Genomic DNA, 13,606 nt, shown 5'->3' on the forward strand with positions numbered 1-13,606 from the left:
CTCTCCCTCTGGTGGCTGTTGACACTGCCTTGGTCCCTGTCACTCTGGCCCAAGAACCGCGTTCTCCACTGCACAGCCAAGACTGGCTGGAACATTCAACACAGGCTTTGCTAAACCTGGGAGAAATAAACCTGAGGAGGAAGAGTAGCATCCAAACAAAGTAGAACTATCCACTCCCACCTTCTCTCTTCCCTGGGTGGGACCCTCTGCAGGTCCTGTGGCATCAAGGGCCCAGCCCCAGAGGGTGGCTCCTGTTTTCAGGGTCCTTGTCTGTTTCTCCTCCTTTAAGTACGGTGTGGTGGGTTGAATGGTGTCTCCCCAAAAGATAGACCCACATCCTGACCCACAGGACCTGTGACTGTTACCTTATTTGGGAATAGGTTCTTTGTAGATGCAATCAAGTTAAGGATTTGAGGCAAGAAGATCATCCTGGATTATCTGGGTGGGCCCTCAGTTCAGTGACACATGTCCTTACAAGAGACACAGCAGAGGAGGTGGCAGCAGGATGATAGAGGCAGCAATTGGAGTGACTGTGTGCCACCAGCCAAGCGGGGAGTCATGGAACAGTCTCTCCCAGAGTCTCGGAAGGGAGCTGGCCTGTCTGCTTGACTCTGCTTGATGTCAGACTTCTGGCCCCCAAACAGAGAGGGTGCACTTCTGTTGTTTTAAGCCACCCAGGTGTGGTCATGTGGGATATGCACAGCCTCACAAGATGGCGGTGATGTCACCCGACTTCCACTGCCACCCACAAGCCGTTCTCAGCGGAATCGGTTTGTCGAGGTAGGTTTCCTCCCTGAGTTTCAGTTCTCTGTTCCTGGTAGCCTCTTGGGCACCTCCACCTGCCCGTCCTACAGGAACCTCAAAGCCAACACGTTATATAAGCCCCAAACCTGCTCCTTCTCCATGCTCCCCCTTCCGTGAACAGTGCCCTCATGCCAGCCTGCTAGGACTCCCCCATCTCCCAGGCCTTCCTGCTCTGCGACCCACCAGCCCCGAGCTGGTCTCTCTGGGAGTCACCCAGCTGATGTCTCTGTTTACACTGCACCCTTTCAAGCGAGCCCTGCAATATTGAGGACGGTGAAAACGACACTCCGGCGCTTCTTTCTCATGCCAGTTACTATGTCCAGGGTGGAGGATACATTTTCAGCAAGATGCCAGAGGGTGCCCGCTGGAGAGAAGGGGCTCCTCCATGATCCCCACTTGGCTCTTGGGGGCCATGCTCCAGCTGGTACAGTTCTCAGCTGTCAGTTCTCAAGGACACCAAGGTAACTGCTCACTTGGTTTATGCCACAATTCACGCACAAGTGGCTCAGAGGAGCAAAACCAACCCCTCCACCACCAGCGTGACGGCTAAAAACAATTCAGATATTTCCAGTTCTTTGATCTATAGAATATGCTCTACTAGGAATATAGTCAAATTTCTGTGTTTTAGAGTCACTTGTTACAGCTTTTCTGTGGCCATGCCGTGTAACTAGATACAAGGGTTTCTTTGTTTTATTCCATTTTTTTATCTTTAGGATTTTTTTCATATTTCATTTTAAAATCATGTTTTCATTAATTTTTATTTTTAAAGACATAATACATTTACATGGTGAGGTCCTAAGATAACATCTAAGGTATTCAATGAAAAAATCTCCCCACCTCTGCTCTATCTTCTCCATTTTTCTCTTTCCAACTACTTTTATTAGTATCTTATGTTTCCTTCCAGAGTTTTTAAAAATGCAGGCAAATATAAATATATTATATTTGCTATTACATGTAAATACTTTAGTTTACTCTATGTGTTGTTCAGTATCATTTCATAAATGTTCCTAAAAGCCAATCTCATTCTTTTTTACAGCTGCAGAGAATTCATTTGATAAATGTAGCAAAAGTTATTTCACCAGCCCACTACTGACTGCTATTTTGATTGTTTCATATATTTTCCTATTATAAATGGTTTACATTTAATTTTTTTTTATAATTTTGCAAAATATTTCCACAGTTCCATAGCCAAACCTACAAAATAAAGTACATCAAGTAAACCTAGCATCTCTTTCTGCCCTACCTTTACAACTTTAAAAATTTTATTTAATATATCTGGGAGGTCACACCATAGAAGTAGATTTTTTAACAGTTACATAGTGATGCATTATGCAAATGCCCCCTGTGGGCCATTTGGGTTGTTCTAACATTCTGTTACTACAAATAGTTGTCAAGTGTAATTCTGAAGCACCTGGAAACAACTGAGTCTGATATTTTAAAGGTTCTGGTTCCCCAGCCTTGTTCTGTATAAACTGCTGGATGCTCCTTTGAGATCATGTCCTGGATTTCAGAGAACTGCCTCCCACCAGCCTGTCCACAGCCAGCTGCACCAGAGACTCATGCTTGAGTCAGACACTGGACCCTAGAGGGGACCTAGGGGAGCCCAACAGCATTTGAAGAGGTTTGGGGACACACTGCTTCATTAGGGCCCGCCATGTTGGAAGGCGACCATGGATCCCGTCAGAAACTGTGTTTTAGGAAATAAGGGCTTTTAGCATATGTGGAGAAAGGTCACGTACGCTCTGGCTCTACCCAAATGGCCTTGAGATCTGTTCCGTAAGAGGAATCTCAGGACCAGAATTCAGCTAAGGAGACAACTCCCTGTGGTCGGTTTTCCTGCCATACCCCCCAGAAGGACCTGTGACATGATTCTCGTAGGATATTAGTCTTTGTTCTCAACCACGCTCTTTATTTTTTCAACACTTGTGTTTTGCACACAGGGTACAAAGGTACATTTCTTCCTACTCTTGTGATCACAAATGTCCAATTATGAACGAAGGATGTTTTACTGGAGGTGCTCTTGCCATGCGAACGAGTGAGTGTGTGCGTGTGTGCGTGCACGCGCGTGAATGTCTCATATCTGCATTTGCGCCAGACCCGAACGAATGATTTTATGAATGAGACTCTAATCAGGATGGCACAAGGCAGCTGGAAGGGAACGAGGTGCCCACCTGAGGAAGAAAGAGACGTTATTTGGCCGCTTTCTTCCAGCAGGGGCAAGAAATGGAAAGAATTTTGAACACCCAGGTCCTCCAGCTTGCGGGAGGGGTAGAGAGCTGCCAGGGTGGAGCAGAGAGCTGGAGCTGCTGTTCCAGGAAAGTGAGAAGAGGGATGTGGTCTCTGAGCGCCCTGCCAGCCGGTGCAAATTATTCATGGGGAGCTGTGGGAGTCTGGTGGAAAGAACCCTGGGCTGGCGATAAGGAGGTCGGTGTGTGACCTTGGATGAGTTCTGTTTGGCCCTGAGCAAGTCACTTAAACTCTGTGCCGAAGCACCTGTGACGTTGCACAGGACAGTCATCTGCCCTCTGTATCTCAGGGAATCCTTTCTGCAACAAGGCAGGGGACAGACAGACTGACCAATAAAACCAAACACTGAGGCCACTCGCCCGAGCATCCGAAGAGCATCTTGATCCTGGCACCAGGGGGAGCAAGCTGCCTATCTGGGGGGCTTCGTGGAGCAGGGTAGCCCTGGGGTGCTGGGCCCCTCGGAAGAGCAAGGAGACTGTCCAGGGTGGAGGCCCTGGCAGGAACGCAGATCATTTTCCTTGCAAAAATGAAATTCAAATTGGAGGAGGTACCAGAGCTACGGGAGGCAGCTGGACACGGATGTGTCTGGGGAGGCTCTGAACAGCAGACATCACAGCATTTGGGGGCACCAGACCAGGATCCTGCCTGACCCCTCCTTCTAGCTGGTCTGAGCTCTCAGACTGTGGGAGCTGGTTGTCCCCTCAGGGCAGTCTTGGCATTACCCCAGGGCTGTGGCTGGAGCCAGGGCTCGGTGAACTTGGGCTGCAGGCCCCCCCACCCCCCGGGCCCCAGCTGGGGAGGCTGAGATGGCCACTCGGCCACAGCCAGCACATGCATTAGTAATAGCCACTGATCCTGCTGGCCCTGCGCCCTGTTTCCAGCATGGGGCAGTAACCGGAGCCCGGGTGCCCCCTGCCCCACGCTGGAGCCATTGGATACCACCTCTGTTCCTGGTCGTTGGTCTCTGCATCAAAACGAAGAGAAAAGCAAACGAGTTCTTTCTCCTCTGATATCCTGAGCATACACTGTTCACCTGGTCACTTCTTTCGGAGGCTTCCCCGGGATGGAAGTGTTCGAAAAAGACCCGGGAGGCCTCTCAGGTCACCTGTGCTGGGGTGCACGGCCTTCCTGGGCTGGGCCTCAGTTTCCTCACTGGATAGGTCTGTTCTGAGGCCACCTCTGGCCCTAGAGTGCTGGACCCAGGGACGTGGTCTCTGCTCTAATGGGGGTCACAGCAGGGTGGGTGGGGAGCCCAGCAGGGCCACAGTCAGACCGTGGCAGGCTGGACTCTGTGCCAAAGAGCGGCAGAGGTGCAGCTGTGGGGGCTCCTGAAGGTGCGTCCCGGACCAGGCAGGCCCGGAGGATGGCAGGATTTGAGAAGAGCAGGGCGGGGGAGGGGAGAACCACAGCGCAGGGGACAGGTGGGGTGCTCAGCCCTAACCACTCTCCTAGGGGTGGCCCCGGCAGAGGAGGGAGGAGGCCGTGGGCAGCTCATCTGCCCACAGGACTGCAGCAGCCGCCGTCCCTTCCTGGGGCAGAGCTTCAGGCCCTGCCTCTCCCCCTGCACCTCTTGATGGTCCCTTTACTCCCACGGTAGCAGTGGGATGTCCCTAAGGGACACTCTCTGTCCTGTGGCCTGTGACCTGTCTCTGGCAACTGCCCTTTGGTGGAAAGATCTTGGCCACCTCAAAATGTCTCTCCTAGGAACCCTGTAATTCTCCCCATGAGAGATAAGACATGGGGAGAACATATACCGCACTGGAGAAAAATACACCTCCAGGAATTAGGCCATCGGGTGGGGACAGGCCTGGGTAGGAAGAGAAACTTGAGGAGGGGGTGGTAAGCACATCCTTGGTGGGGGTTTGGGGCAGCCCAAGGATCCTGGAAAGTGTCGTTCTACAGAGAAGGAGGCAGATGAACTCCTCGCTGGAGGAGAGGCCAGCCCAGGATCTGTGGGTGACCAGCTCTAGGACCCTCAGGAAGGAGGGCAGCTTAGCCCACTTCCCACTCATCCACCCTTGGCCATGAACATGCCCCAAGGCTTCCCTGAACTGAGCTGCTGACACCTGCGGAGGCTGACTTCTGGGCTCACGGTGGGCATAGGTGGGGGACAGGCAGACAGAGCAGAGAGAGGGGTCTTGGGGGCTGGAAGACCAGAGTGGTCTTCTCTGGCCATGGGCTTCACAAGGGCCCAGGGTTTTAATCGACTGCCCGATGCCAGGCCTCAGAGGCTGCTGCACCTGCCTAGCTTTGCCCCTAAAAGCCATCCTTGTCCAGTTCCCGGGATTCCAAAGTGACAAGCAGAGGGATGGTGGGAGCATAGAGCCTGGACTAGGGTGAGGACACAACCTGCCTTCAGAGCTTCCTTCTCATCAGCCCACCCATGGAGCAGGACCGCCCCGCACCCCACCCCACCCACCCCCAGTCAGAGGGCTAGGCTTCCTGCCTCCCAGAAGTGCGCAGGAGGGAAGGTGCCCATTCCAGCCCAGCTCAGAAGCCTGGCTGCAGGTGGGGGAGGGGGCCTCTCTCCCTGGAGTCTCAGGGCTGCCCTCTCCCCTGCTTCCTGGGCAGCCAGCAGAGCAGCTTGACTTTCTAGCACCTGCCAAGGCCCTGTTAATGCAGTCCCAGCCAAGAGGCAGCGGCTAAATAATTCAGCGGAGCTGGGTAGCTTGACTCCACGTGGGAGGCCAACGGCTGGCACCGGAGCCCTCCACCTGGACAGCGAGGCGGAACCCCCACCCCCACCCCAGAGCCTCTCTGCACCTCAAAGGGTTTCACGGGCTGGGCTCCCTCACCAGCCCAATGGGCCTCCACACCCTGCTTTCCCTACAGCTGCGAAGCTGCGACCTGGCAGGAGCCATTCCTCTCCCCGTTCCCATGTCACCTCTCCCTCTGCTTGGCCTCCACCCTGGTCTAAGCTAGCACCAGCCCCTGGTTGGGCTCCCCGCCTGTAGAATAGCCCCCATTCACTCTACACAGGACATGTCATCCCCTCCTTCAGGCCCATTCATGGTGACCGTGTCCCTGGCCCTGTCTGTGCCTGCCTCATGCTGCAGGAACCAGGAATGACAGGCTGTGTGGTTCCCTCCACGCTCCTCCAGCCTCTCTGCTCGCACCTAGCCCTCCTCCTCAGCCTGGGATGTCACCCCACCCCCACCCGCCCCCAAACTTGGCCAGCCTCTGTCACCAAGATAGACCGCTCAAGCCTCCCTCCTCCTTAGCATCCCTGAACCCAGAGCCTCACTCTGCCCTCCTGCATCTCTGTCACAGCCCCTCCCACGAAGCTGATGAGCATCCAGCCCCATGTTTATCTTTTGCACCAGGGTACCTTTTTTTGTGTGTCTTTTTAAAAATTTTTGTTATGTGTTTATCAGGTGTTCTACCTATTTTTTTAAAACCATTTTTATTCTTTTTTTCTTCTATGGCAAAATATATATAATAAAATGCTCACTTAGACTGTGCTCTCTGCTCCTTTTCACAGCCCAGGCCTTCTTCCACCGGGGATTAGGTGCCTGAGGAAACAAGGGAACGTGACTGAGACACCCAGCAACTAATCATAGGTGCACAAACAGGCCACAAAGATTCCAGATACTGGAATTACCAGACCCAGTCTCTACAAAACATACGTACTCTGTTCATAGGAATGAAAAACAAACTTGAAAAGACTGACAAGGAACAGGAAATGATTTTTTTTTAAGTGACATAGTAGACAGGAAAAGAACCCACTAGAACTTCTGGAACTTTAATAAAATAAATTGTAAATGGAACATTATACAGCTGTTTAAAAGAATGAAGCCACTCTGTATGCACTGACATGGAATTATTACTATGTAAGACAGTAATACATAGAGCAGGGTGTGTAATATGCTTCCATTAGCATATAAAAACTTGCTTCTTTTTAAAATTTTTAAAAAAGATTTAATTAATTTATTTAGAGAGAGGAAGGTAGGGAAAAAGAGAGGGAGAGAAACATCAATCAGTTGCCTCTCACATGCTCCCCAAATAGGGATCAGACCCGAAACCCAGGCATGTGCCCTGACCGGGAACTGAACCGTGACCTTTGGCTTCGCAGGAGGATGCCCAGTCACCTGAGCCTCAACAGCCAGGGAAAGCTGTTACTTCTGATTATATACACAAGGCCATCTCTGGGAGGCACCAATAAATCTACAAACAGTGCTTGCCTCTGGGAAAGGAATTTGGGTATGGGGGAGTGGGAAGGACAAAGAGATTTACTTTTTTTATTTTCATTTTATTTTTAAGTATATGTTATTGATTATGCTGTTATAGTTGACCCGATTTCTTTTTCCTTTGCTCCCCTCTGCCCAGCACCCTCCTTCCCTCCAGCAACCCCACCTCCCTCAGTTCATCTCCATGGGTCATGCATATAAATTCTTTGGCTTTACCCTTTCCTATATTATTCTTAATTTTCCCCTGTCTATTTTGTACCAGCCGATTATGTTTCTTAATCCCTGCACCATTTCCCCCTTTCTCCTCCTCCCCCATCCCAGCTGATAACCCTCCCAATGATCCCCATACCTATGATTCTGTTCCTATTCTGGTGGTTCACTTCATTTGTTTTGTTTTCATTTTTTTAGGTTTCTGTTGTTGATAGTTGTGAGTTTGTTATCATTTTAATGTTCATAGTTTTGATCCTCTTTTTCTTAAATAAGTCCTTTTAACATTTCATATAATAATGGCTTGGTGATGATGAACTCCTTCAGTTTTACCTTGCCTGGGAAGCACTTTATTTGCCCTTGCATTCTAAGTGAGAGCTTTGCTGGATAGAGTAATCTTGGTTGTAAGTCCTTGTTTTTTTTGAATATTCCTTGCCAGTCCCTTCTTGTCTGCAAAGTTTCTTTTGCGAAATCAGCTGACGGTCTTACAGGAGCCCCTTTGTAGGTAACTCTCTTCTCTTGTTTTTAATATTCTCTCTATCTTTAACTTTTGACATTTTAATTATGATGTGTCTTGGTGTGGTCCTCTTTGGGTCTATCTTATTTGGGACTCTCTGTGCTTCCTGGACTGGTATGTCTATTTCCTTCGCCAAATTTGAGTTTTCCTCCATTATTTTTTCACATAAGTTTTCAATGTCTTGCTCTTCCTCTTCTCCTTCTGGCATCCCTATGATTCAGATGTTGGCATGTTTAAAGTTGTCCCAGAGGTTTCTAAGCCTCTCCTCATTTTTTTTTCCAATTTTTGTTTCTTCATTCTGTACTGTTTGACTGTTTATTTCTTCCTTATGTTCCAAATCATTGATTTGAACCCTGAATTCCTCCCCTTCACCATTGGTTTTGTATGGATTTTCCTTCATTTCACTTAGTATAGCCTTCACTTCTTCCTTTCTGCATTTGCCATACTTTAGCATGCCTGTCACATCTGTGAGCATCTTTATCACCAGTCTTTTGAACTCTGGATCTGTTAGGTTGGCTACCTCCCCGTCGCTTAGTTCTCCCACTGGAAAATTGATCTATCCCCTCTTTTGAGCCATACTTTTCTGTCTCCTTAACTTGATAGGCTCCTGTGTTTGTTTGCCTCTGTGTCATAGTTAGAGCTTTTGCACCTGTTACGTTGTAAGGGGCAGAGCCTTAGGTACTCATCAGTACAGGGCGACTTGTTGCACCACATTGTAATGCTGAGAGGGGAAAATGCTGCTTGCTCAGCACTTGCCCCTTTTCCAGGCACTTCTCCCATTCCCATATGGGACTGGCGCGTCTCTAGCTGTTGCCCTGGCCGTCATTCCCAGAGTGGGTGGGTATGCAGACATTCTAGGACAGTGGGGGCCCTTTAAACAAGCAGACTCTGCTGAGAGACTGGCAGTTTCTTCCTCCACCCCAACCCCCACTGGTCTGCACAGTCAGAAGTAATGAGGCTTGATTTTCCCCAACGCTGGAACTGTGAGCTGTGTGGCCTGGCCTGGGCCTGGGATCACTTCCCAGGTTCCCTCTTGACTTTTATAATGTGTGACTGCACTTTCTGCTGGCTGGCCACAGTCACTGTCTTGCTGCCACTGCCACTATCACACTGTGTCCTCTCCCCCCAAGCTCTACCCCTCCTATCCATCTGGGTGAGTGTTACCTCTTTATATCTTTGTTGGACTTTCATGCAGCTCGATTTTCTGGTAGTTCTGGTTGTTTTTTGTTTTGAGGTAGATGCAATCCTTCTTATGGCTGTGAAATGAGGCAAAGTGTGTTTACCTACGCCCCCATCTTGGCCAGAAGGACTAATTTCCTATGTTCTAATTGTATCTGCCTTAAATAATCTATTTTGCAAGACGTACTTCATAATTTATTTCTCAATGTCTTTTTAAAAATTTTATCTGCACCTGAGGACATGCTTATTGATTTTAGAGAAAAGAAAAGGAGAGAGAGAGAGAGAGAGGGAGAGAAACATTGATGTGAGAGAGAAACAGCCATCAGTTGCCTATTACACACATGCGCACTGGGTACTGAACCCAAATCCTAGGCTTGTGCCCTGACTGGGAATCAAACTTGTGACCTTTTGGTTCACAGAATCATGCTCCAACCAACTGAGCCATACCGGCCAAGGCTCAATGTCTTTTTTACTTCCCAAAGTGTATATGAAAGTATTTATTTGAATTAAAAAGTGATGTCAGGCTTCAGATTAAAAGTCTGACTTGGTTGATTGATTTGATAACAAGGACTAAATTGGGGTTATATAGCAAATGTTTTCCATAAATCAAATAGCCAAATCTGCTGTTTCAAGGTTTTGACCAAAAAATTATGTATGTGTGTGCATTACATATATTATGTATATATAAAATGTGTGACAAAGGCATTTTATACATAATTATGTTACTATGGTCATATTAAAATAAAAAATGTTTTTAGTTTTCCAAATTTTCCAATTATGTTAGGGTAAGCAAGGTTACTGTAAGTGAAAGAAAAAAGTAACAGCTAAAATTAATACTTTTGACATCTTTGCTATATTTGATAATTAAGTTATTTGATGTCTTGGTAAAGCTTTCTTGGAATACTTGCCAGAATGGACAAAGTAACTTTAACAACTGAATTAAAAAACAAAATTGTTCTGCAAGTCAGGTGACTTGCAATTCTTTGCTTTCAGCAAATTAGAGGAGAACTGAATAGATTTGTCAGCAGGTAAATCATTAAAAATAATTTGTGATGATAGATTACTCTATGATTTTGGCTATAATTCAGAAAGAATCCAAAGAATTTATTAAAATTGTTGCATCAAAATGCTTGCTATTCCCATCTCCTAATTTATGTGAACAAGATTTTTCAGTGCTTATATCTCAAAAAATTAAAAATAGCATTGAAATTATTCCTGAATTCTATCCTAAAACCATGGATATAAAACATAGTTGTAAAACAAACAAAAACAACCTATTCATCTCATTAAGAGAGATATTTCTAAAAATATTTTCTACCAACTTTTTGAGATATAATTTACATTCCATGAAGTTCATCCTTTTCAACCAAACAATTCAGTGATTTTTAGTATATTCATAAAGTCATGCAACTATGGCCAATATCTAATTTTAAAATATTTGCATCACCCCCAAAAGAAATCTGTTACCCACTGGGAGTCATTTTCCACTCCTTGCTCAACCACTAATCAATCTACTCTCTGTTTCTATGGACCTGGTTATTCTGAACATTTCATTATAATATGTGGCCTTTGTGTCTGGCTTTTTTCACTTAGCATGATTTTTTTTGTTTTTTGGGGTTTTGTTTTTTTTTTTTTTTAGTTAAAAAAAATATTTTACTTATTTACTTTTAGAGAGAGGGGACAGGAGGAAGAAAGAGAGGGAGAGAGACATCAATGTGTGTTTCCCTCTCACACCCACAACTGGGGACCTGGCCTGCAACCCAGGCATGTGCCCTGACTGGGAATCGAACCAGCAACCCTTTGATTCACAGGCTGGCACTCAATCCACTGAACCACACCAGCCAGAACAGTATGATGTTTTTTAGGTTCATCCATGTTATAACATACTGATATCAGAATTTCCTTCCTTTTTTAAGACTGAATATTATTCCATTGAATGTCATCTTTTCATCAGTTGATAGTCTTCTGAGTTGTTTCTCCTTTGGGGCTATTATCAATAATACTGCTATGCACATTTGTGTACAAGTTTTTTATGTGAACATGTTTTAAATTCTCCTAAGTATACACCTAGGATTAGAGTTGCTGAGTCATATGGTAATTCTATGCTTAACGTTTGAGGAACTGGCAAACAATTTTCCAAAGTGGCTGCAATGTTTTATATTTCTACCAGCAATGCATGAAGGTTCCCATTTATTCATATCCTTGTCAACACTAGTTATTGTTCATCTTTTTTATTATTATTATTATTATAGCAAGTCTAGTGACTGTGAAGTGGAACCTCATTATGGTTTTGATCTGCATTTCCCTAATGATTCATGTGGAGCATCTTTTCATGTGCTTGTTGGCCATTTATATGTCTTCTCTGGAGACATATCTATTCAAATCTTCTGCCCATTTAAAAATTGTGTTATCTTTTTATTGTTGAATTGTAATAGTTTTTACATATCATATATATATATATACTTTGTGAATATTTTCTGTCATTCTGTGGGTTGTCTTTTCATCTTAAACATATTTTGGGGGAAGGGTTCACCACATTTTTATAACCAGTACTCAGTAGAAAAACCAAAGCTTCCAATTGCTACTTCTTTTTTTCTGTCTCTTAGTTCATCCACTTTTCTTCTGTTCTTTCTTTTAGCATGTCCTACATTTTTTAAAGCAAAATTAAGTCCCTTCTTAGGTTTACTGGTATTCTTCAAACTGGGATTTGAATTTTGTTTTACTTTTTCTTTTTCTTTTTTTTAGAAACTTTTTAAAGTATATTTTATTGATTATGTTGTTATAGTAGTTCCAATTTTTCTCCCTTTGCTCCACTCTGCCCAGTAGCCCCCTTAGTTCATGTCCATGGGTCATGCATGTAAGTTCTATGGCTGTTTTACTTTTTCTTTATTAACAGAACACACGACTCTGAGTTTTCTTCCCATTAGTTCAGAGTTATTTAATTTTAGAGCAAGATGAACGGCATCTGTATTCACAAACAACTCATAGCCAAACCCTCTGCCAACACCTGTCAGCTGGTCTCTCGTGATCCTCACTACCACGTTGTTCCCACAGTCAAAAAAGTGGTCCTCACCCACAGAGTCTTCAATGGGAGATTCCCCACAAACACTCATCACTTGTCTCTAGATGAGGTCTCTGATGCTAGATCAACTGTAATACGAAATCCATCGGCAGTTTGGGTCCCCTTTCTGTTCAATGCTTTAGTAGCAGCTCTGTCATCCTTAAACACAACATAAGCATTACTATTTTTCTGATCAGGATGAATTTTATGTTTTATTGTGGCCAACTTCATGGACATACTTTCCTCTGCTGGAGTCACAGGATGAAATCATACAGATTCGATTGGTCCGTATGCTTCAAAAAATGACTTCAGCTTCTTATTATCTGTGACAAATCCCCCACAAACACAATTCTCTTATTCTTTTGATTTTGGAGAGAGAAGGAAACATGGATTTGTTGTTCCACTTATTTATGCATTCATTGCTTGATTCTTGTATGTGTCCTGACTGGGAACTGAATCTACAACCTTGGTGTATTGGGACGATGCTCTAACCTACTGAGCTAGCTGACCAAGGCCATTCTCTTATTCTTTAATCTCTCTTCTCCTTCTTCCTTGACTTGAATTTTCTTACTTTGATTGACAACTATGTGATATACAACTCCAAGTACTTTTTTTTAATCTGCTACTTTAACACCAGCTTGAGGATTTTTCCTTTTCTGCTCTTGAAATTCTGGTGAATTTCTTCTTCTAAATCAACACTCGCTACAGCATTTTCTCTGTCTTTCAACTTCTTGTCTGCATCAAAAAGTGTCTCCTTCAATTTCACTTTTTTTGCAGGTTCTCACAAAAGTGGTCTTCGAATTTGGGATGCACTTTCTTCTTCCTCACTCTGTTTCCTTTTTGGATGGTCTCCTTTCAGGGCCATTCTCAGCCCAAGGCCCTAACCCTAACCCTAACCCTAAGCTACTAGGGGAGCTTCAGCACATGAGTCCGCACTTCGGGTTCCCTGTGACTTCCATCCTAAACTCTTAAACAGATTTTTAAAAATTTAGATATAATTAACAAAATTGTGTAAGTTGATGTTTTCTTGTGAGGTCTTTGTTTGGTTTTGGTATTACAATAATATTGCCCTCATAGAATGAGTTGGGAGAGCACTCCCTTCTTTACTATTTTTTGGTAAGAGTTTCGAAAATCAGTATGAAATTTTCTTTAAATATTTGGTAGGATCCACCAGGGAAGCTAGTTGGGCCTGAGCTTTACTTGTGGGTAAGACACTCCCAGCACTGGTGTCTTTCGGTCCCTCTCCTGAGTTGATTGGAGCACTCATAGAGGAATCCTTGCATTTCCTGCCTCCAGGGAATAAACCTAGTTGCCAGGCTCCTGGACGCTGAGTCAGGGAAGGAGGTTGAGGTCATATAGTTCTTCAGTGTGTTAACTTTCAATTGAAGCCCTGCTTTTCAGTGT

The 13,606-nt window shown here is 45.3% G+C and overlaps 1 pseudogene; it reads right to left on the bottom strand.

Moving 5' to 3' along the window:
- Positions 1 to 705: 705 nt before the first annotated feature.
- Positions 706 to 13,067, bottom strand: LOC150002117 (RNA-binding protein 34-like; annotated as a pseudogene).
- Positions 13,068 to 13,606: the final 539 nt, after the last annotated feature.

The sequence above is a fragment of the Furipterus horrens genome, unplaced genomic scaffold, assembly GCF_987537825.1.
Source record: "Furipterus horrens unplaced genomic scaffold, mFurHor1.1.pri manual_scaffold_9, whole genome shotgun sequence".
NCBI classification, from domain to species: domain Eukaryota; kingdom Metazoa; phylum Chordata; class Mammalia; order Chiroptera; family Furipteridae; genus Furipterus; species Furipterus horrens.